The sequence below is a fragment of the Apteryx rowi genome, unplaced genomic scaffold (assembly GCF_003343035.1).
Source record: "Apteryx rowi isolate R43461 unplaced genomic scaffold, aptRow1 scaffold_171, whole genome shotgun sequence".
Taxonomy (NCBI): domain Eukaryota; kingdom Metazoa; phylum Chordata; class Aves; order Apterygiformes; family Apterygidae; genus Apteryx; species Apteryx rowi.
In genome coordinates, this window is record NW_020447986.1 from 1,374,862 (window position 1) to 1,399,095 (window position 24,234).

A 24,234-nucleotide genomic window follows, 5' to 3' on the forward strand; every position below is an offset into this window, starting at 1 on the left:
GTCTGTGTCCTTAGACCATCATTGCTACAGGAAACCACTATGTCCRGATAAGCACCCATAGCTCGTAGCTATGCAGGCAGTTCCTTACTGTGTTGATCTGTACATATTTTTAAAAATCTGCCATCATTTGCTTCTCTTGTGGTATCTTAGCTCCAGAAAGCTGCCATTTGGCACATCTATTTTTTTTCATGTTTGGAAAGCAAATGCTTTTTCTAATACTCAGTCTCATTCTAGTGGTCATGATCTAGCCACATTTGCAAAATGTGGCTCTGTGTTGTCATCCATCAATTCACAGAAAAAACATTTGCTCTTGCCTTCTTGGCTACGTGCATGTTGTTGTTTAGCCCTTTCCACACTGATCTTGCAGCACGAGCACCTATAAACAGCACCTGTGAAGTCACTGGGGTCACTCATGTGAGTAAGGGATGCAAGACGGAACTTTAAAGGCTGCAAAATACCGTTACTACGAGAGGGGGGTAGGCTGGAAGAAAGAATGACCAAACTCTATGCCTGAGGGAAAAATGAGAGACTAACCAGTATTGCTTTAACTGAGAGAGATATTGATGAGCATGTTCAGTTAGGACTGTACCCCCTGGCAAATTTATTTTGTTCTGTAAATGGCTCCCTGCTGTCCCAGAAGACTATTACTATCTCTTCCTATCTTGTTTAATGGATTTCTAAATAATCAATCTTTCTGCAAGAAAGTTGTGGTTCAGTAACCCCAGCTTGCTAACAAGTCAATAGTTTAATCTTAAGTCTCCTTACTAACACTTTTGATAACGCAAGACTATAAAGTTTGACATAGCAGAAACTTCTCTATAAACTGTGATTTGCTTGCCAAAAAGTCAGCCCATTACCATTAATTCCCCTCTTATCATTAGTGTTATTAAACTGACGATTGATGTGTAAAAACTGCCATTTGCATGAAGTCCCAAAACTGCAGTAAAATAGACTTTTGTTCTGACTTGGTAAGGGGAAGGGGGAAAAAAAGCAAAATAACACTACTTCTAAAAGCAGAGATGTTCATATAAAGACATGTTCTGAACAATAAGGTCGTTTATCCATGTATGACATAAATACATAGGAATTTAAATAATGAGAGATCTTGTGAAATGCAGTAAAATGCACACCACTGGTATTGTGAAGTTCCCATCTATAAAGCCCTGTTCTCAGGGAAAAGCAGCTTTACTTTTGCTTTGAAAATCCATTATCATAAGCCATTTTTTTAAAACACTTGTGTCACCACCATATTAGAGCAATTTTATACCCTAAGAGCAGCTCTATCGTAAGGTAAAGTGCAGTCTCGTGTGTGTATATGTAATTGCAGTTTACAGTACTTCTCACAATCCTAATTTCTCCCAAATTAAGAAAACCACTCATCTTTTTAGGCTTTTCTTTTCCTAATTTTTTTTTTTGGTCTCCCTGTTTTTGTCCCCCAAAAGATCCTGTCTAAAAAATACTCTTTTTAACAAAAAAAGGCACAACATGCTTTCTGGATTCATTGCAAAATACTCTTTGAAGGAAGCATTTTGAGAGTTTAGGTTAAAAAGTTTCTGTCTCTCTCAAACTGCATGGTGACGTTACTATTTTGGGAGGCAGTGCCATCTGCTTGTTAAACTAAAAAGCTGGGAAGATGTTCTTAGTTCTAACATAGACTTTTGGTTCGATTCCACATAAAATTCCTGACTGATCTTTCCTTGCGTTTGTCCCATCTATAAACTGGGGACACTATGCCCCACTTACCTCTCCAGTTCTCAGAGATCCTAGAAGAAAGGTGTTCAGGTCTTCACACATGATGTGTGAGTATATGAGGTTCTTCACAATAGGTATGATGTGCTGTACAATATACTGAATACCTCCCTGCAGGCATTCACAGCTCTAAGAGCTACAAAAAGGAGATGAAGAGAGCATCATAGCACAGGACACTTGACATACTCTTGGATGGAGGAGAGCGGTTTTGAGGGAGGGTTTGGGGAGGCCTGGTTGTGTTTTCCTGCTTTTTGTTGGAGGGATGGGATTTTTGTTTGCTTTTAAATAAAAAAGAAGGAGAATGAGGTTTCCTGGATCACACATCAACTCTCAGCTTGTTCCAGTGTAAGGGTTACTGTTGCAGTCAGTGCAAAGTCAGGAGCTAGAGGAGACTTGCAGGGAGTGCAGATGGGTGGAAGTAGGAGGTCAGGTCATGGAAAGCGTAGGAGCAAGGTGAATGTATGTCATATGGMCTGTGAGTCCATGAAAATGGCACAGGAGAACATGAAAAAGCAGGAAGAGGTTACTGTAGATGATGAAAACATTTCTCCGAGATAACAGATTTCGATGTATGTTATATTGCTAAAGTATTTGCAAATACGTATGTATCATCATTACAATGTCTTCATGACTGAAGAAGTGTTTCATCCAATCTCTGTTGACAGAAAAGATTGCCTACTGATAATTGCTTTGCTTAAGTGTCTGATAATATGCCAGAAATGAGAGCATTCTATGTTAGGTCATCTTTAATTATGCATGTACCACCTGTCAGCCTTAAGTCTGGGGAAGATTAGTTTTCTCATTGGAATTAGGATAGGGAAAAGAAGAGATCTTTCAACAACAGAAATAGACCATTATAAATGGTGTGTCTATAGGAGAGTTTTAAAAGCATTCTCCTAATCTTCTCTAGTCATGAATACACTATTGGCACATGCAGAAATATCTGAAATATTGCCTAAGCTAGCTGCAGTAACGATGGTTTTCGAAGGGAGAGGATTTCAGACCATCTGTTGCATTTCCTAGTTTTCCTTTTCATCATTTCAAAGGAAAAAGGAGCGCTGAGGTGGAGGAGGGCACACAGAAAGTCATGGGCACTTTGGCAGTGCTAGGGTGAAATCCATCTGGAAGCCCTTGCAACTTGCCACCAATTAAAATGCACAATAAAACTAGCCTGACCTATTAAGATAAGCCTATCTTAAATTATAGGCTCAAAGACTGAAAAATGATGAGGGTGGGTGCTTTGTGAAAACCTGAACTGAGAGATGGTAAAGGTTTCTGAAGATATAAAATTAACAGGGGTTGCCATTACAAGGCCTACTTATGATATTAAAAATTATCTCAGAGAGGAAACTTGTCTTTGTATGGTTGGGGAGAGGTTAATTGTTTGAGAATAGTTGAAGAGATTTTTAGTTCACAAGACTGTTTATTTGATACAGAAATAGGTTATAGGCATCTCCTGTTTTTATGGTCTCCTTTACTCTGAGGCAAGTCTGGGAAGCAGGGAAAGGATGGCTGTCCTCTGAAATGCACCACTGTACTTGAAATCAGGACTGGTCTTTGTTATGAGCAGCTAAACTTCTCATGTGATTCCAAAAAAAATGAACATGCGTTTCTTGTCAGTTGTTTGTCCTGCCACTTGTTGCCAATGTATTTGAGCAGTCTTTCTCACACTGGAGATTATGTCTCGCAACATGTGTGCTTCTGTCTGTGGCATGCACGCAGCAGTCATAGTCAAATCTGTGTTTCCCCCTCTGTGGGATTTGGGTTTTCCAGCTTCTGTGATCACTACCTCAGACTCCTGGAAATAATTCTTCAGTTCTACTGATTATGGGACACTGATTGTTTTTCCTCGTAATACCTTCAGACAGTGCTGTTTCTGAAAATCTGTGATTTGGAACAGTAGGTCAATTGGTAAAACAATAAGAATGAACAAATACGGGCAGATGGCTTTGGATGTAAGAGCATGTTTCTGTGCATCTCACATTTGGCTTTCGCTGATGCTTCATTGTTGCATGAGTATTTGAGGCTGTCATTTTACATTAAGTGGAGTGATTAAGTGGAGTTGCTCCTTCACTGCAAATATTGGCCTATGCCCCTTGTCCTCCACCTACTTTCCCAGCAGCACAGGCTGACATTGAAGAACAGATGGTTCTTCAGGACTTCCCTGGGACTCCACAGCAGCCTTGTCCCTGGAAGCTGGCAGTCATGTTTACACTGAAGTACATGGAAAGATTTTGCGAGACCAGTGATTGCACCACCCAGTGGGAAACTAAGAATTTGTTGCRCTTCTCCTAAGAAATATAGTTGTATTTTTCTTGACCTTTTCTCCCAGTGACTGCATTGGATGAGACTTGCCTGTTTATTAATTTGTTTAGGATAAGCTTGCCAGGCTTACCTTTCTTTTTTATTTCTGCAGTAAATTAGGACAACCTCTCTTTCTTGGATTGTGCTGTGGAATTTTATCCAATTCTTAGACTGAATCCGATTCCTAATTACTTGCTTCTTTCTCTCAGGATAGCAGTTCTGGTAGTATCACTTGGATGTAGCTTAACTTTGCTGAGTTTAAATGGAAACGTATTGGGCAGTTCCACAACTTTTTTCTCTCTCATGATTCATTTGTTCTTCATTTCCCCCACCTAGTGCATGCTAAAGAGCTTTCCTGTCTAACCGTGGCCACTGGAAGACACTTCTTTCATACAGACTCCGTTAAATGTGAGGGCCTGGGCATCTCATTAGTCTTCAGTTACTGTTGAGTGGTCCTGCAATGCTGGGCACTGTAGGAAATGTACCTGTTCGGCAGTTCGGCAGTTCTGAAGATGACCAAACTCGACGGAATTCAGCACTCTGCTTTTGTGTCTGAATAATTGGACAACTTTGTCTCTAAATGAGATTTAAGGATACATTTAAGGATTAGAGAAATATTTACTTAGAACTAGACTTGAAGTAATGAAGCAAAATTGCTGAAAGATAAAGCCACAGAATGCCCTAGCAAGAGTTTTCCTGAACTGGCCTAGCTTGTGAAACACGGCTTATGTAGTCTGTGGTTTATCCCAAGCCTGGTCTATCTTGGAGCCTCTTCTTGCCACATATTTTTAAAGATGATTACTGAAGCTACCCAGGACAGTTGTTCTGGAAAATTTTTATGTTCTCTAACCCAAGATAGCATCAACTCCCTTGTCCTCTCTTACCTATCCCTTTTCTCTCCAATAGCTCTTCACTGGAAATTGCCCACTGTCTTGACCATAGGAGGGATTAAGCTATCTTCTCTGTTTTTCCATACAGACACTTGTTTAACATTTCTATTGTAAGCTTTGCTATGCTGTTGGTTTTAAGCTTCATGCTTTTTTGTCCCATTTCTCTCTTTCAAAAACACTGTAAAAACTTTTCAAATGTCAGGTTTAGGTATCTGTTACAATAGAGAATTCTTGCTGGATTCATACTTGTCCTTCCACAGGAACGCAAAGCTTGATGCTCAAAGTGGTGAAATTCAGAGCAGTATGTTTACATTGAGTTATTCCATTGTGTACACTGCTGATTTTAAGAGGAAGGGGGACCCTTCTTGGGATAATGAGTTTTGCCGTGTTCATAGATATGACCTCTTGCTAAAGCATGTTTTTTCTGACTCAAAGTTGGTTGCTGACAGCCAGTATTACAAGAGAGTTCATTGTGAGTTTCATGGTCCATGTGTGCTTATGTATACGCAACACAGACAAATGAAGCCGCAGAGAGATAATGAAGGCAGTGATGATAAACCCTGTTTGAGTGCCCAATAGAGTGAAGCTTTCAAACAATCAACGTGGGCCAAATTCCAGCTCTTGTCTGGGTCATAACGATGATGAAAATTGCCTTGTCCTTTAACTGATTGCACCAATTGTCTGCTCGACATATTATTTCACACCCTAGAGAATCTTTAAAAATGCAAAACTAAGTATTTACATTTTTATGTTAATAGTTTCAAGTGATTTCATACTTAAAAAAACTGATGCTGCTTTAAAAACAATAGCTGTATATATCCTTTGCCTCTCTTATGCATTCCTAAAGCAAGGTTTTCAGAATGGGGATTGTTTCATGCTAGTAACTTTTAAAGTGCCTGGTAATGTTAACTTGTAGTCAAGAGTAGACTACAGGTAGGTAATCAGCTCTCTATTACCTGCAGCACTGGCTGCACAAGCCTCCAAAGCAGATAGCTTGCCTGCACCACTGCAGCTTGTCTGTAAAATGGGGATAATATGGCACCTTTCAATGTGCCCTTCTGAGGCATATAGGTAAAGTGGTGTGTGCATCACATAAATAGCTCAGGTTTTGCAGCCTTTGCAGAGCAAGTCAGTTGTCAACACAATACTATAGATCAATGGTAAATAAATGCAACCTTCTTGAAAAGTTCAAGTGGGCAATCAGATCAGGAAAAGTGGTTTCTTTTACACTTTGGTTGCAGTGCATTTGTGGAGTGATTTCAAGGAAACCTCTCAGTAACAGGAAACTGCTACTGCAGGCATTCGATGAACAAGCTGTGTAGTTGCGCTTGGTGCCTGCTGCCTCATTCCTCAGGCTGCTTAGTAAATGTGCGAGTGTGTCCATAATCAGTCAGGCTTAGGTTTTTTTCCCTGTGCTGATGTGTCAGTATTTTATGTCACATTTAGTGAGAAGGAAGAGCAGTGATATAAAGACTTTTTTCCCTTCCCTTAAATAGGATTGATTACCACTGTTTCAACAGCATTCCAAAAAAACCCCCAAACAATTGATTTAAGGTGGCCTGAGCCTCTCTTGAGATGGTGCATAAGGACACTCACACTGAAAAGAAATTGCCTTTACCCACCCGTCTGCAGGATAGACGTTCCTATTGCAAAAACTCCTTTTGGCTGGTTGCAGTTAATACACACACACACACATACATATATAAAGGCACCTCTCTGATTGCCTCCTGGCTGCCTCCCCCCACTCCCAGCCGGGTCAGCCTCGAGGGCCTGCCCCCTCCATGCCTTTCACAGAAGTCGCTGCCCCTCCAGCTCTGGGGTATCTAATCTACTGGGCAGCAGCACTGGGGAGCCCTGGAGGGTAGGGGGCTTTCTGTGCCCTGCAAATTTGAATTCCCTCCTGTCCGTCGTGATGAATATTGCAGAAACCTCGCAGAGCCGGGGAGAGCTTTGTGCTTTTCCGGGCGAGTGGTTGCCAGTTCGAATCATGTCTGTCGTGCTGCAGAGGTGAGCGTTGCTCTAGATGCAGTGGGTTAGTGGAGTACTGGAAAGTCGCGTTTGTGAGGGGTCCCAGGCTCCTGTCTCATCTAATCTGTCACCCAGGGAAGGAATCTGCTCTGACAACTTCTGCAAATGCTGCTGTGCTGCTTTCACTCTTTTTTTGTCGTTGTTCCCCAGCTGTGCTCTTTGTTTCTGCAATGCTGTTTTTGTACCATGGATTTTTTTGTGCAAATCGATTAGCTTTAATTTCTTTTCTCAACTACCTGATTTTTTTCACAGTGCTTCAACAGCATCCTGTTGTTAATTCACATGATATATGATAATGTGATGTGATATCCCTCCCTACTTAGCAAAATGTTAGAATAGCTGTTGGCAGCCTCTCTTTTCTGGAAGAGTAATTAGCAAGTGGAATTACTCAAAGATGTGCATACTAGCCTAAGTAGGCATTTTCTAGCTGTCTGCAAGTTCAAAAACTAGTAGGGACTTTTCAGACTCTAACACAAGATTAATTACTTGCTACTAGAAAAAGAACACTTACAAAAATATGTACTGTGCAATCAGGACTACTGTGTTTTGTTTCTTAATTTGAAAATCAACTTCTCTGTCACAAACGCCATAATTTTTACAATGTTCAGTAGTCATTTTCCTGAGGAGGCAAGCCTTTATATTACAAGGGGATGTCAAGCTCAAATGCAAAATAATAAGCTTTCTAATACAGCTGTTAGGTCTTTGTTTACATTAATCCTAATACTGCTGGATATAGAGATGCCTTGTATGGGAAGAGAATGATGAAAATGCTTTTCTGCTGGCTGCTTGAATTAGGATCCAGAACTCCATATGCTTCCATGCACAGGCCAGGACATCACCGTTTTCCTTCTCTCTTTCTAACATGTGGGAGTTTCTGTCCACGTTGCTTTCTCTAGCAAGCCCTTTGCAAGGCTGTGCCTCAGTTTTGCATAAAGAAGTTCACATAAATCAAGTACAGCCACACAGCTGTGCTAGAAACTCCCTTTTTGTCCACAGGCAGCTATTGTCAGCTACCTCTTATTTCCCTTCTGTCTTATTCTTTCGCTCCTCCGGGATCAGCCAGAGGGTCCTTGGAGTCGTGTTTGTGCCCTGTTATAAAATACTGCATCTCCACAGGTGGAGCAGAGCCTCCGGGAAGCACACTTGTGCTGCATTTGGACTCCTGGACTGTCAGTTTTATTTTAAGCTTAGGCTCTTACTGCCACCTCCATAACCTCTTCTGCTCTCTGCCTTTTGCTTGACATCTACTGTGCCTAATTTTCTAATGCGCAGGATGATCATCTCGCAGCACAGTCCTCACCCCCTCTTCAGCCTCTCACCAGGGAATCGTCTCCCCCATCTCATCTGTCTCCGCTCTGACCCTTCTCTGATCTCCGCAGCTCCCTCTCTGCCTGGCTTAGTTCCTGTGATTTTCCCTTCCCTCATCTCCCTTTGGAAAAGCATCGGCCTGTCTCCCTTTGGAGGAAAGGACAATTTCCAGCAACTGTTTTCCCCTTGTTGCCTCCATTCCCACTTCTCAAACTTCTTGGCAGTGATTCCCCTCTTTTTTCTAGCCAATATAACCTCTCTGTCCTGCCTGCCCACTTGCTGTAGTCTGCAACGTCTTTATCTTTGGCTTCTTGAGTTTCTTTCTGCTCACTGAAAACACTGAAAAATAGCTGTTCTTCCCCACGATTCTTTCCTCTCTCCTCACCTTTGCCCCTCAACCCTTTCGGTAATGGCCGTGGCCGAATTGGACTCCTGCCACTTTCAACCTTCCCTGTTACTGCAGACCATTCCCCTTGAATTGCGTCCAACCATCCCTTCATTTCCTTCTGTGTAATTTTTGGTCTGTAACCTCCCAGCCTCTTCATGCTCCTCTCTCTGACACCAGGCTTGGTCCTTTTCCTTTCTCTTATCTAAGACCCTCTCACTCATCCGTAATAACTTGACTTTAGCTTCCATGTGGATGTTGCTCCTGGCTCTTGCCCTTCACTTCAACTTTTAACCTTTGGCTCTGGACCAGTACCATTTTGTAGCTTTTCTCACACATCTCTTTTCTCCGTTACTATTATTAACAGCATCTGCACAAGTATCTCTTTCAAGATTTTAATTTCTCCTCTTGCTTATTCTCCATTTGGAAAAATTCCTGCCACATGCAGAGGAGATGAACGTATGTGTGTATGTACTTCAGGTGAGAAATAAATGGAATAATTGCTACAAATAATATTGAGCCAGTTAATTTGTACAGTTAAAGGAATGTTTCCTGCCGATACGAATCTGTGTAGCTGTATTAATAGGCCTGGGGCAGGGATTGTTTTAGTAGCGATCAAGTCATTTTTTAACATTTGGAAAGCTCATACCAAACAATATGGGCATTACCAGAAACATGTAATAAAAATAACATATATTTTTAAAGAGATGTTAATTAAACAACATGCATGTGTATGTATGTATACGCATATTTATACACACACGCATATGAGTGTGTATATGTATACACACACACATACAGCTTTGTTTTTAAAACAGTGTTTTGAAGTATAGTATGCTGTGATAAAAAAAAAGCATTATTTCATTCATAACAAAGTAATGACTCTGTCCAAAATTGCACTAAGCAAAAAGTATTTTTGAAAACGTTTTAATATTCCTTTGGGCATATAACTAAACTGTGTCTTTCTATGACTAAAATTCTTGAGGTAATGTCATAGGTCTATAGATATACTTACCTGATCTTGACTTTTAATAAATATAAATTAACTGACCCTATTTCTATAAGACCTGAATTATGCTAATGGCAAAATCAGCATTTAGTCTGACTGTGGAAAATTCTGTCTCTTCCTTTTATGCAACTATGTCACCTGTGTGGTCAAGTTTGTCTAAAAATATTGGATTTGATTCTGCATATCAATACTTACCATCTTCTGATAGTCCCAGAAACACTGTACATTGATTTAGTTGGAAAGTTTGTTGGGTTTTTTTTGTCCTGGGTTGYTGTTTGTTTGTTTGGGGGAGGTTTTCAGCCTCCAAAGTAGATCAGATACAATTAGAGTAGGTGCAAGCTCAAGGTGGAGAGAAACAAGAAAAAAGTATGCTTATTTTTACATTGTGGACTGTTTTCTTTTACATGTGTATAGAGAGATGAAGTTGCTGTCAAGCACCAGTGTTTGCCATCTGGATTGGTCCCCTTTTACCATGAAAATTGCTGTAGGGGTTTGCAAACAGTGGGAGGTATTGATTGTTTCCTAGCTTGTTATTTGTATTTTAGTATTGTTTGTATTTTAGTTAATAAATAGTAAAGCTTTTAGATTAGGTTCTCTAGAAATACTAATCAATGAGCTTTATAGATTGCCCACTTTATACATAAACATGTCAGTCTCCAGTGGAGCAAGRGAGTTTTATTTCATCCCAGATTGCTCATGCTATATAATTATTAATCTGTAGCTTAATCTCTTTGTCTTCATGCTTTTATGGCTTGATCCTGCTAGCTGCAGAGCTCCCTTAAATCCTGTTAAAAGGCATGGGTTGAAGGCACTCAACATCTTGCCGAATCAAGTGCTGGAATGTGCCAGCTAAGTCTTGTTGCATGTAGACCTCCCCACGCTTCTTACTATACATGTGTGTCATAAATAGGGCTGAGCCTCAGTAAATCTGCTAAGTTTCAAGAGCACAGGGCTACAATTTTTTTGCTGTGGTGTTCCTTCAGACTGTAGTTGGAAAACCACTACCAAAGTGTTTCAGCTGAGGGGGAAGTAAATAGGGAAATAAATCTTGAAATTAAGTGTTGATTTTGCCAATGTTCAAAATTTTTTTGATTTCATCTAAAGCTCTGGTGCCCCCATGCTGTGGAGCAAAGACATGAAATTTCAGGTGGAGAATACATTTGGAGCACCATATAACATAGCCTGCTCAGCCTTCGGTTAGATCCTGTATGCATGCAAATTTGATGGTCTTTAATTGCGTGTCTCCAAGATCTATGGTGAATGTAGCTTCTCAGTTCACAGCAGAAAAAGCACACAGACTTTTTTCTTTTCAGAAACAGTCATTTGCTCATCTATCAAATACGATTATCTGTTAAAGTTTGTCCGAACTGTAGGTGTGGGATGCATTTCATCAGCTCAACAAAACTTCAGTACAGAAATAGGTCAAAGCTGCCAGAAACATCCCTGAGCAATCCTGCCATGGTCCCGAAGGTAGTGTGGCAGTGGTGATTGCCACCATAGGAACAGGGTTCTTGTTAATTTGGTTTTTGCTGCACTTGGATATGGCAGAGTTGAGTGTCCTGGAGACTCTTCTGTCTCCTTTTCAAAGGAGCAGTAAGGCAGACAGTAGCGGCAGGTTACAGTAGCTACAGRTGCTATGTGCTGCAAAAGGCTTTGGATTTTGTGGTCTTCAGGCTGTGGACTGCAGAGATGGGGAATATCTGCTTTTGATGCCATGTATTTCTCTACCAAAAGTTCAGTCTCCTTGAAGATAAGTGAGCAAAGTTAAAGGAACTGTAGACTAACCATAGAGGTGGAGAGTGATAACAGTGAATACCCAACCATATAAATCAGCCTTATGGTGCTATTAATATAAGTCTGAAAGCACAGGGTTAGGTAAGAACATATTGTTTGACTTTTTATTATCTAGGTTCTTAGCATTAGTCAATAAGAATGGGAGATAGTGGCATATGAGCAGAAATGTGATAAAATTGATATTGCTTAATTTTAATGGGAATGGCTTTTTTAAGAATGGACTGGAAAAGGTTTACAACTTGTAGCATGAGAGAGAACAGGAAAAATAGAGAGGGGAAACAGTTTGTCAAACACTATTACTTGTTAACAGTCTTAAATAATTTGACTCACAGGGCATCAAATGCCTTACATTGATCTTGTGCAACCTGAGTACAATACCTGGCATTAGATTATAAATTTATGTATGCTCAGACCTGAAAAAGGTCTGTTTTCCCTGTTTTTTTCCAAAATTAAAACCTGTTGTGTTGGCACAACATTACATTTAAAGTAAAAAGTATTGAACGCACTGGGAACTGTTGAAGAATATTCTGCCAGCTGCTCAGAAATTATGATTTTACATTGCCATCAATAACAAAAAAGTTACACTAACAAGAAGGCATCCTTTTTAAATGAAGAAATAGAAGTTGTGATAAAACATTCATTAACCAAGTATCAAAAAAGGGAAAATGAAAAAGGCAGAAATGTTGTTTGGATGGGTTTTGTATTTGCAACAATGGAAGATGTGGACAAGGAGATGTGGACACACAGGATGTGTCCATCCTGTACAGTGATGTGGATAGAACAGAAAGTTTGCTGCTTATGGCAAAGGAGGATCTGAGACAGGAGTGATTGAAATTAAACATTTTCATATCAGCAATTCTTAGTAACTTTTACATCCAGGAATCTTAAAGGAGGTGGCTGAAAAGCTCTCTTAAGTGACTGCTAATTTGTAACAAATCTTGGGAAAACAGGGAAATTCCAGAAAACTGGAGGTCTGCCAACTCTATTTCCGATATTTCARAAAGATAAAAGGGATGTCCCGGGGAACTGTAGGCTGTCTTAGCTTGACGTCAGTCCGGGGTGAAATAGCGAAACAGCTATTTTAGGATCTGTCAAGAAAGAATTTGGAGGCTAAAAGTACAGATAAACCCAGTAACAGTTGAAGAGAGCTTGTTAAGCAAACCGGCTGTTTTTTTTTCCCTCTGACAGGACTGCACGTCTATGTGATAAACACAACTGTTGATATTGCCTATAGGAAGTCAGAGTAGATGATCTAATGGTCCTTTCTGCCTTTAAGATTTGTGAATCTTAAAAGTAATGCCTTAATTCCAATAATTCAGACAGAAAAATCAAGCTACTCTGCTTCCCTGGGATAAAATGCAGCTTAGGTTTTTAGATGTTAATCTCCTATTTGTATTGATTTGATAGCTTTTGGAGCTTTAACTATATTGATTGCATTGTAATTCTGAGGGGGCAAAGAAACCAAGTAAACTTCAAAAAGCTGCATGAAAAGCTCAACAAACAATGTAGGTATCCTGAGATGAAGATAAAATCCAAGTTCTTCGTATAAGAGTTTTCACAACTTTAAGTCCCCGTTCTTTATGCTGCCAAAGAGGCTTTCATAAGCTCCTCTGGATCTTACTGGAGAAGAAAAACTAGTCCTCACTTTCTGCTGTCTTCCTAGTCCTCTGGCAAAGGTGGAGGTACTAAATTGGCTGTACTTGTCCTCAGAACCAGGACCTAAAGGCATCACATCTTTTCTTTCCCTCTAGCCTTCTTCAGACTGCAATTGCAGTTAGTCAAAATGCCAGCGCTCTGTCTCGTGTCCTCTCCGCTTACCCTGGCTGTAGCCTGTTAGGTGTCTGCAGCATAAGTGATTACTTTCCGCGTGCCTCTCTGATTTATTGTCTACAACAGGAAAGGCAGTTTAATTTCGGAATAAGGGCTGGTCCATGAGTAAGGGGAATTTACGTAGAAATCTAAGCATGTACCAGACTGTGAAGATGATGGGAGGATTTTCAACTCTTGTTTAAACCCGCTGACAAGAAAATGGTGATTCACAGATTCTTGCAGGATCAAGAACACAGTCAGAATCCCTTGGCATATTCTTAGTGTCCCCTTGGCACTTGCTTTTAAAGATTGTAAATGGTCATCTTGGTGATAATTTCTGGTGAATTTCTGATCACTTAACAGTTGTAAAACTGGCTGAATACTATTTTTTATATGTTGGTAGGCCTTCCAAGATTCAGACCATTAAATCTGTTGACCCCACTTGAGTAGTAACTAGAATTTTTTTTCAGATGAGTTTAGGTTTATCAATATCAATGGTTTAGGTATAAGAAAACTTTTTCCTTCAGTACATAGGCAGTCAAAAGAGAACCTTATTGCTGATACCCATTCATTTGTGAAAAACACTGCACAAGCAGATAGCGACCTTGTCTCCAAGGAAAAGGCGACACCTGTATTCCCTTCCAAGAGGAGAAGCTGCAAAGTTATACCCTAAGAAATTCTGTCCCAAATTTAACCCAGTGACCTACTGCATGCTTTCCTGCTCCTCATGCATTAATCACAACAGACACATTCCAAAGGAAGTGCCAGTGTGCAGCCCAAGGAAATGTGAAGGATATTCTAAACACCTGTTAAGTTGCTGCAAAGATGAAGAGCTTGCATTTTAGGAAAAAACAAATTGAGATCAGATTTTTCCCATAGCAGCTATGTAATATGACAGGAGAAAACGGGTTTTTATTATTCTCCCAACCTCTATGATTTGAGTAGTTGAAGATGTTAGCAGTAGTCTAGACCATACCTTTCCATGGAGACCAAACCTCCTCAGCTAGTTCTTCAGAAAGCAGTAATTAATGAAGCTTGAGAAGTGAGTGGAAAATTAACCAGGAAATGCAATTCTGAGAGAGAAGTTTTCTGTTTTCCTATGATGACATTTCACAAAAAGTTCTTGTTTTAGAAACTCATTCAACTGTAAATATTGATAGCAACCAACATTTTAAAGTACAAAGCTTCAGCATTGAACTCTACAGAGATTTTGAAGGCTAGGCTTCCCTGGGAATAAAGCAGAAGGGAAAAGCTTTTACCCAGATAACTTGTTGGCATAATCTTTCACATGAAGAGGCTGCTAAAAGGAGCAGAACAGCACTGTTGGTCATGATTTCTGGCTTCCAAATACTAGTAGTATTGGCTCAGTATCAGCCTGGCCTTCCTTTTCAAAGTCACATTAGCAAAGGAGATTTCAAACAGAGAAACATTCTATGCTATCCCAAAGTACTACGTCATACAGGGAAGTGACCCTGAATGCTTGACCAACTGTTTATGCCTCAGCAATATCATCATCTCAAATAGCATCGCAGTGCAAATTGCATGCTGTAGGATACATGCRCACATGTGCAGAAGCACCCGCAGTGATCCATGTAAAATATTGAAAAGTTTAGGAAGAGGAGGAAAGCCATGTCACTGTACCACTCCTCAATGAAAGCCCCAAAACAATAATTTAAAGCAAGGAAGGCAGGACCTAACTCTCATGGACCCTTAACCAGAATCTTCAGCCACCGTTTGTGTGGGGAGACTTTAAATCTTTTCCRAGATCTCACGAAGCTACAGAGCAAGATAAAAGTAAATCACTAGATTATTTTCCCCTCTGGTTCTTTAACCTGCCAATCCAGTTTATCCAAAAGTAAGCCTAAAGGTTTTATCCTTTCCCCAAGGTGCTGAAGCCTTTGACCACTTCAGAAAAATAGAATATCTTGTTTGTTTTGCTTAGTGGTTTTCTGGCACTGTTTCAGTGTTGGGCATTCCCCATTCTGCTTTGAATAAGCTATTTTGAGTAATAGATTTGGTTCCAGTCCCCTTCCACCATAGCCAGTCACTGTAAAGACCAGCAAACGTGAAAACTATGAGAAGAGACGTTATCAGGGAAGAGCTTTTTTGTGTTTCTTACTTTCCATGTGCATATATGTTAATTGAATATCTTCTAAAAAATAAGGACAGAGGACAATTCTTCTGTTGTTCCTTCTGTCTTCCTACTCAGTCTCTCTCTCCCCAACCCATCTACTATGCCTCTCTCATGAAGGCCTCAGTGTTTATACTTAAAGAATGTTGAAAAAGCATGTTAAACTAAGCCTGACTTATTGAGTATAGGAACTAAAAATACATTATTTTTTCCTAGGTCATAAAAAGATGCACATGTATATTTTGCCTAGTAGGCCACTGTAGAATATATAAATATGAATGCACATGCCATAAATGTTAACAAAAGACCCTAAAGACTGCAAGCTATCATTACCTTGTTCAGCTGGGTTACTCTTTCAAAAAACAAAACAATAACAACACAACCCCCTAAAGTCAAGAAATGGATTTTATCTGTATGTGAAACATAAATATATTTGGACTCTTCAAAGTAGCCTCCACTGGGAATCCCTGGCTCCTTATGGTACCAATCTCTGAACAACCTGAAGCACAGCTTCTATAGAGTAGACACCTGGGGTTTAAATAAGCATTCATCATGGAGTCTATGGGCATCCTGTCTCGTCTTCTAAAAAAAACAAGAATACAAGATCCGTTGCAGAACTGAAGCAGCCGCATGTCTCTGCTCGTGTGTGCAATCTGCTGATAGTGAAGCCATTGTAAGTAACCAAAATGCGACAGGCAAACGTTATATTCAGCAGTTCTCTTTAAAGCTCTCAGCCAGGGATCAGAGTCTATCTTGCTTTCCTTTTCTCCTGGTCGCTGTCATGTTGTGCGGTAGGATTTAGCCCAACGTAGCGAACCTGGGAACTGACTTTTGCAATGGGACTTAGTTCCTGTAGCAAACATCTGGGCACCGTGGCGGTTTATGGCCATGCAAAAGCAGCCGTTTCACTGTCGAGGACTCAACAGTGTTCCTGTCTATTTTTGGTATTCTCATCTGCAAATACTTCGAAAGCATRTGAAGCATGCCTTAGAGAAACAGGGCTGAGAGGGGACAGCTTCTGCCCAGCTCTTGGCCAGCTCCTGCTCATTGCCCCAGCAAAGCTCCATGGTGGCTGACTGGTCTGTGGCCCTTGGGCCATGCAAAGCTTTTAGGCAATCTGCAGGGTGCTCACGGGGCGGGAAACGCGGTGGCTTGTGCTGCAGCCATGCAAGCAGCAGCTCCTCGGTGATGGGAATTGGTGCCTGCAGGAGGCCAGCGTTATCCATTGCCCTGCTGCGTGCCCAGCCAGCCTTCTCCTGCAGTGCACCCTCAGTTAAATCCTGTCTGAGTTACTCCTAAATATCCTCCTTCCAGCTCATGGTCAAAGGAAGATCTTTCTTTGAGGTGGCAGGGTCAGCAACATCAGCTGTGGCTGAGCTAGCAGCGATGCGTGTCCCCAGTTGCCGAAGAACACTTTATAATGTCTTCTCCACTTGGCAGTATATCTTTTGCTTTATAGCAGAAGTTCCTTGAACAATGTGAAAAGCTCATTTCTGAAGACATTCTTGCTAATGGTTCTGGCACCCGCAGTATGTTTGGCAGTAGGCAGGCCCATGCAGCCTGACGGTCCGTTATTCTATTTTCAGTTATCTGGGGTGCTCAAAGAAGAAGACATTAATATTGCTGAGGATGACATAGCAAATTACTACTGCTCCCTAACCTTTTTAAATTGCTAACACTGTTGTAATCTGTAATTACAGAAATCAGTGTGAGAATTGTGGCACTGTGTAATTATCTTTCCTGATACTTTATTGCTGTATGAATTATTAATTAAAATCAGTCTTGTATAGTATTTGCAGCAATTAGGAAGAATAATGTATAATTAAATTTCATTATTTCTATTTTTGTGCTGGTGTTTTATGATGTTGTAATTGATAATTAATTGGTTAAAAATTCACACAGTTCTTGGGAGTTTCATATGACTATGACTGCTTGGTATTCAGCATTTATTAATTGAATAATGGGCTCACTGAAGAGACCTTTGTATATAGTCTCCTGTCATTACAGCGAGCTCTCAAAATTGGTGAATTAATCATTAGGCTTTTCAATAGTTTCTTTAAAAGGAAAGCAGTGACAGTATAATCATATCCTTTGTTGTTACATCTATAATTGAGAGATCTCAATAACCAATTATCACGATGGTCATTTTAAGAGCTCTGAAGTGCCAGTTATTGATACATTTCTTTAATACCAAAGTGTTGATTGCGTAAAATGAGTCTTTTCATAGAAAAGTGTATTAGGAGATGGGGAAGGAAGCCCTGGAAAAATATTTTCCTCACACTTGCTACTTAAGAACAGTGCATGTTTATCCCTAGAAACTGCCAAATCTAATGTGGTTTTGCTGCCATGTGTCAGAGGTACTAGTTCCGCTCAATTTTATCATCACAGTTGGAAAGTGATGCTCCTTTTATCGTCGCTGGGTTTGAGGTAACCGTTTTCATGTGAGGTAACCATTCCCCCCCGCCGCTTTTTCCCTAGTGCCTTTTGCTAAATTAGTAGAAAAAATAAATTGGTAGAAAACGTCAGAACACAAGAACATTTTTCACACTCTGTGTCCTATTGAAAAGAAATACTGTTAGACATTTACATGCAAATGTGCTGTGCAGACTGCCCAGCTGCCTCTGACCAGAGAGCCTCATATGTGTTCAAGCTGTCCGCTTCAAGTTATTCCTAAGTGTCTTTTTTTTTATTTTTATATGAGTTGGTTGGAAGACTGTGAAATGGAACTAAAAATAACCGCAGTCCAGTGTTGTTCCTCTCACAACACGATCAGGAGAAAGCTGCGAGTCACCTTGTATATCAGGATATAAAGTGAGCCGTAGCATATGCTTCCAAGCTAAACCTACAGTTCATTTTACACTGGGTCAATGTAAAACAGTGTCACTGGTACTCCGATTCCTTAAGTGGGAAATCACAGAGTGTTATCAGTTGGCTTCCGTGCCAAAATATAATGTTATAGACATAATGAGGAGATACCAATAAGGCTTTGCTGACCTTTACAGTGAAGTTCTTGGGACTCCTATGCATACTCCTGTGGCTCTGATATAGGGCTTACACCTCACGGGATGCAAAGTGATCTTGTGCTTCAGGGTGCCCTTATGCCTCATTTTTTCACCATCGCTTTCCTCGTAGGTGTTTTGCCACAGAAGGACTGCGAGGACCCTTCTGCTGCAGCTTGTGCACCTTTTACGGGGGTATGGGGGGGCGAGTGGTCAGGGAGGCACCTACGGAGGGGGCAGGTTTGGATTTTCGCCTGTGTTTGCATCAGCCAAGTAATTTCTTTCCCAGACAGTGGTGGGACGGTCAGAACAGATGGGGGAAGACAGGGTCTCCCCGGGCAGTCTGTTGTTGACCAGTGCCCCAAAGCATGCAAATTCTTGTCCTGTGTGAACTTGTATCCTGATTAATGTGGCCGTGGATATTTTTATGAGGTGTAACTAATCCTTTCACAAGTTTCTTTCCCCAGGAACCTGCAAGGGTGGTCATTTCCACAGACTGGAGTTATTGCAGTTACAGTGGAATATCCCCAAAAAAACAAAACAAAACTCTCCAAAGCATCTTCCTGTGTAGCGCAGGGTACAATTTCAGTACGTGTGTATGGTCAGGAATCAAAACTTGYTTTTAAAAACTCTGCATATGTCTTCCTTCTTTTACTGGGGTGTCCTCTTGTATTTGTAACATCAGAGACAATAAATAGTAGTGCCGCTTTGACCTTTTATCCTCTATTTTGCATTATTTGTAGGTTCTTTATAAAATCAGTCATGCGTGTTGTCTTTAGAAGGGCTCTTTCTCTTCCCTCACCAGTAATCACTTCCATTGTCCTCCTGACGATTTCTTTTCTCCCTTTTTCAACATTGATAATCAGATATGGACACTACACTACACTAGAAGTGACTAGAAAATATCTCTCCTCTTTTAAATATTTCTCTTTCTTAGCGCTGCCTTTGAGTCTAACTTTATTGGATACCTTTAAAGCTATAGGTGATGATACTCCAGTCTTTCTTCTTCCTGAGAGATTCCAAATTGACTGTAAAGAATCAATTAGTTGCTGAAATTATATTTTGTTCTGTTTGCCACCTGTGTGCAATAGATTGCCCTGGATATAGTCTGTCACCCTGTCATTGACTTAATTCTTTGTTTTATTAAGTCTTTCTGAAATTCCCAACAATTCATATTACCTTTGACATTTGAACTGATTTTATCAATTTTCAATCTCCCTGACATGTGTGGACTTCTAGGTCTCTGATAAATGTAGGATCATGGGATAATTCAGTTTGGAAGGGACCTCAGGAGGTCTCATCCAACCTCCTGCTCAATGCAGGTTGGCTAGAGAGACCAGCTGGAGATCAAAACAGCTTGCTCAGGGCTGTGTCTAGTCTGTCCTTGAAAGTCTCCAAGGATGCAGATGGCACAACATCTCCGGGCGACCTGTCCCTCAGTTTTTCCTGATACCCAGTCTAAACCTCTCTTGTTTCAACTTATGTCCGTTGTCTCTTGTCATCCCACCATGCACCACTGTGCAGAGCCTGGCTCCATCTTCTTGATGATGTCCCCATATGTAGCAGCAGGCTGCTATTAGGTCCCCTAGGATTCCCAGCAGTCTCCCATCCAACCTGCTTAGCTTTGGACCCTGCAGAGCTTTGGAGATCAAATAAGCTTGGGTGTGTTGAGGGTGGTGTGGCTGTAGGCTGCTGTCAGCTGGTGCTGCTGCTGTGTCCTGTCTTGCGGTGTTTCACTGTTCACCTGCTGAAAATGGACCATGTATCCCTGCTCTGTTTAACACAGTTTAACCTAAGTCATTTCCAGTCTGGTACAGCTTCTCACCTTATGACAGTTGAGCTTCTCTAGCAGCCTTTTGTAAAGGTTTTATCAAAGGATTTTTGAAAGTCAACACTAATTACATATACCAATGTTCCTTACTRCTAATTTGACACACTTCAAGAATTCTGATAGAGCAGATCAGAGACATGACTTTCCCTTTGCAGAAGCCATGCTGCTTTGTCATGATGATAATTTGCTTGGTTAAGTGTTCTGTAACTCCACCATGATCTAGATTTACCTTTTCATGTAATTAACCCAGTTCTGAAGCAAGACTTTCTGGTCTGTAATGATAAAAGGTTTTCTCTTCCTGATGAGTCCCTTTAAGAACAGATACTGCATTGCCTGCCCTCTAATCTTGCCAGATTGGAGCTGGTTTTCATAATAGGTAATGTAATTTTGGTAGCAGCTCAGCCAGTTTGTTCATAAGTTCCTGGAGAGTTATGCATGAATGCCAGCCCGTTTGATGACTTCCTGCAAACGTAAGTGATGTGGATATTCCACGAGCAACTTTTTTGGTCTCTTGATGCTTAGTGTGCCTCCTCCTTGCTAGCCATGCAGGAGGCTCTGTGGGATCTCCCACCAGTCTCTGTGGAAGTACTGTGTAAGCAAAGTTCCAGTTTGCTTTGCTGCAGTTGCTGGCCTGTAGCAATTTTTTTGTGTGAGGTTTCAATGGTGCTTTCCTTGCCCACAATAGTTCTTGCCAGTTTCTGGAAAGTTTTGTTTCAAAGAGACTTTTTCTGGCAGTATGTTGACCTATATGCAAACAAACGCACAGCATGTTCTTTCGAGCTGGAGAAGGGCTTGYTACGTCATTCTGTCTTCAGTTTGAAAGAAGTAGCAAGTGTGTTACAATCATTTCTATGAAGAAGATTCTGCAAGCTCAGCGTAATACTGAGTTCAGCAAAAAATTACGCATTTTGAATTAACCCTGTATAAGAGAGTTCCACCCCTACTTGCATCAGAGTTCAGGATCAATACCTGATCTCTGCTTTTCTCTTCCGGGGAGAAAAAAAAAACAAAAGATGGAATTCTGGTTGCTCTCTTACTACTACATGCCAAAGCCCTAAGGTGACCTCTTTGCACTCTCAACCCTCTCTCCATGAAAATAAACAATGCATTTCCCAGTGCAGGGCTTCACCGTCTTGCTCCTGTCCTGCAGTATAAAACCCTCTTGGATAGGAATCACCCCATGCCTAGAGGTCACTCAGTCTCCTCTAGATCATGGAGAGGGGAAGACAGTAAATCACTTTTGTTGACACATTAAAAGCTGATAAATAGGTGGTCCTGAGCCCTAGCCTAGCCCTGGCCTCCCTGTGCACAATTCAGGGCTCCGTGTGCTTCCGGAGGTGGCCAAGTGCACAGCGAGGGGAAGTTTGTACCTGACCAAGATTGCAGCCACCAGCCAAGGCATCCCTGCAGGGTGCCAGGAGCATGTCGTGGAGCTGCTTTCAGGAAGCCCCTGGTTGTCGGAGGCTGTCACGAAGTCGCAACTGTAATTAAAGACTGCCAGAGTCTTAGAAACGCCTTAGCAACTGGAGCGGTGGGATTGAGATCCTTCCCAGGAGCATGGCTAGTGACCCACCAGAGCAGGAGGTGCAGTTACAGTACTGGATCAATCACATTTCCTAGCACAGAAGACAGGCTCACTCACCAGTGGGGAAATACGCCGTGGTATCTTCAGCCCTTACAGGGCATAAAACCAATTTTAAAAAATACTCTTAATGAGAGCTGTAGTTAAAAAGTAGGAAATTACTAATTAGTAACCAAATTCAGTGTTTGATTCACAGAAATTGCACTATTACTGTAAAAAAAAGGAGTGCAATTTCAGGCAAAGGGTATTTTTAAAAAAAAAAATGAAAATGTAATTGATTTTCTGTTCATTACCTGCCAGGTTTCAGACTTCTTGGACATTTCGTCATCACCTCAGACATTACAGGCATAAGACGTGCCTGGAAAAAAAATTTTGAAAAGCTTTCCCCATTGCATTGTCATTTGCAACTCTCAGATTTTCCCACTAGATTGTTCTTGTAAACTCTTGCATTTCATAGCACGCAAGAGTGACCACTTAGAACCTCACTGTAACGTTATCGTTAGCATCAGAGCTCAGTTATACAGAAAACTATGAGTGGGATGAGCTAAGTATCATTTTCTCTTTTACCTCACCATAGTGCTAATAAAATGATTGCTGTCTATTCTTCTCACCAGTCTCACTTCATGAGAAAAAAAGAATTTAGTGAATTTTCTTCTGCTTAAGAAAGCCAGCCTTTAACATTAAAAAAAAAAGTCTCCCTCCCCTACTATATACAGATAGATTTGTATCTTTTCTGTAGATAAAAAGTCAGTGAAGGGATACTGGATATTGGGTTGCTCTTTTTAATGTAGGCGTTTCAGCTGCGTACTCAGAAACATAGCGTGAGTCAGCAGTAAATACTGAAAATATCAGTAAAAGAGAAGTTGTAAGCATTCCATTAAGAAATCCAGTAATATTATACTTCTGTAATGTTGGCGAAAATACCTATTTTGTAAAAAGAGGCATTGTAACCTCTGGCTTTTAAATACTCCTATAAAGCTAGAGAAGTTGGAGAGTTTCTTTAGAAGTTTAGTATATATTTAGAAAGAAGCAAGCAGATCCTCTTAAATCCATTCTTGGCTAGATTACTAGTATCTTTTGAATTACAACTTTAAGAAAAGGGTGTCCTGGTTTGAATGTATGGCAAGAGAAATATTTTGAAGTCATTTGGTAGGTACTTGTGTACTCGTAAATTCTAAAAGAAACCGAAAATGCTTAAAGATCCACTTTAACAAAGGAACAAAGGAGAAAGTCTGCTTCCACTTTTTACAGTAGTCAGATATTTGCAGCGCAACAGTATTATGCCGAAATACACTGGTTTGTAAGCCTTAGCACTGTATGCTTCTGAATCTCACCTCACAGAGTGCTGCTGTTGTTTGTGATAAGGAAAATAAATAATTCTGTAAAATACCTGAATTTTGCATGTGTATACGGCTTCCCTTTCGGCAGCAGATCTCAGAAGACTGGCAACTTGTAGTCAGAACAGCAGCGTTCGGATTAAGCCTAAGTGTCTATACATAAGGACTTCACAGCTGAGAAAGTTGAGTGCATGAGGACTGGTTTTGTCGTTTCTTTGTCTTTGACAGGTTTTTCTTTTTAAACTAAGATGTGATTTTCTAGTCTGTGACTGAATAGTGACTTGCACATTTTTGCCAACTTAGTCATCAGTTTGTTCTGCTTCGGCCTGAAAAACTTAAGTTCTTCTTTCTGCATGTGCACATCTTTTATATGTCTTTATGCAGTCATATGGGGAAAATAAAAATGATAGTCTTTTGCTAGAATAATACATACAAATAAAATAATCCTTTTTCCCATTTAAGCCTTAAAACAAGTGTATTCAGTTTGTGTTGAGGTAGGCAGTGCATTCAGATATGGCATAGGGTTTAACACTTTTCTAGTCAGAGGAATTAAAATGGGAAAACAAAGCAAACGGGATTCAGTTAGGTGCTCAGTGGAAAGGTTTGGGTAAGAGAAAAAAGACTTCAGTGTGCCAAGGGTAAGAGAAAAATTACTTCATCGTGTCCAAGTGTGCATGGGGTTCATGCAGCATTGGGTACTCAGGGAAGTTGACATCCCACCACCACTACCACCACCAGAAGTCTAATCCCCGTGTTCAAAGGCACAGACAGTTCTGTATATGTCAGAAATTGCAGAACAGCAGGCTGGGAACTTCCCAGTTCAGAAACTTGTAATGAATATTTTACATCCTACAAATGTCTGGTCTGTTGTCAGTACACAGAGACTTACGACTTATCTCGAGGCAGGAGCAAACCCCAGCACCCACATGCTGCCCTGCCACCTATAGCTGGAGTTCCACATAGGTCAGGGGATTTCTTATGTATATGAGTCTGGAATTCAGAAAGTGCCCTTTTCTGTAAATGACATTAAACCCCCAGTGAACGTGCGTTGCCTTAGCCATACCTGGAAATGAACTTT

At 40.7% G+C, this 24,234-nt stretch overlaps 1 protein-coding gene across 1 annotated transcript in view; it reads left to right on the forward strand.

Annotated features, from left to right (window-relative positions):
* Positions 1-24,234, forward strand: part of BACH2 (BTB domain and CNC homolog 2) — a 154,339-nt gene that overhangs the window by 77,834 nt on the left and 52,271 nt on the right. The window lies entirely within an intron of this gene.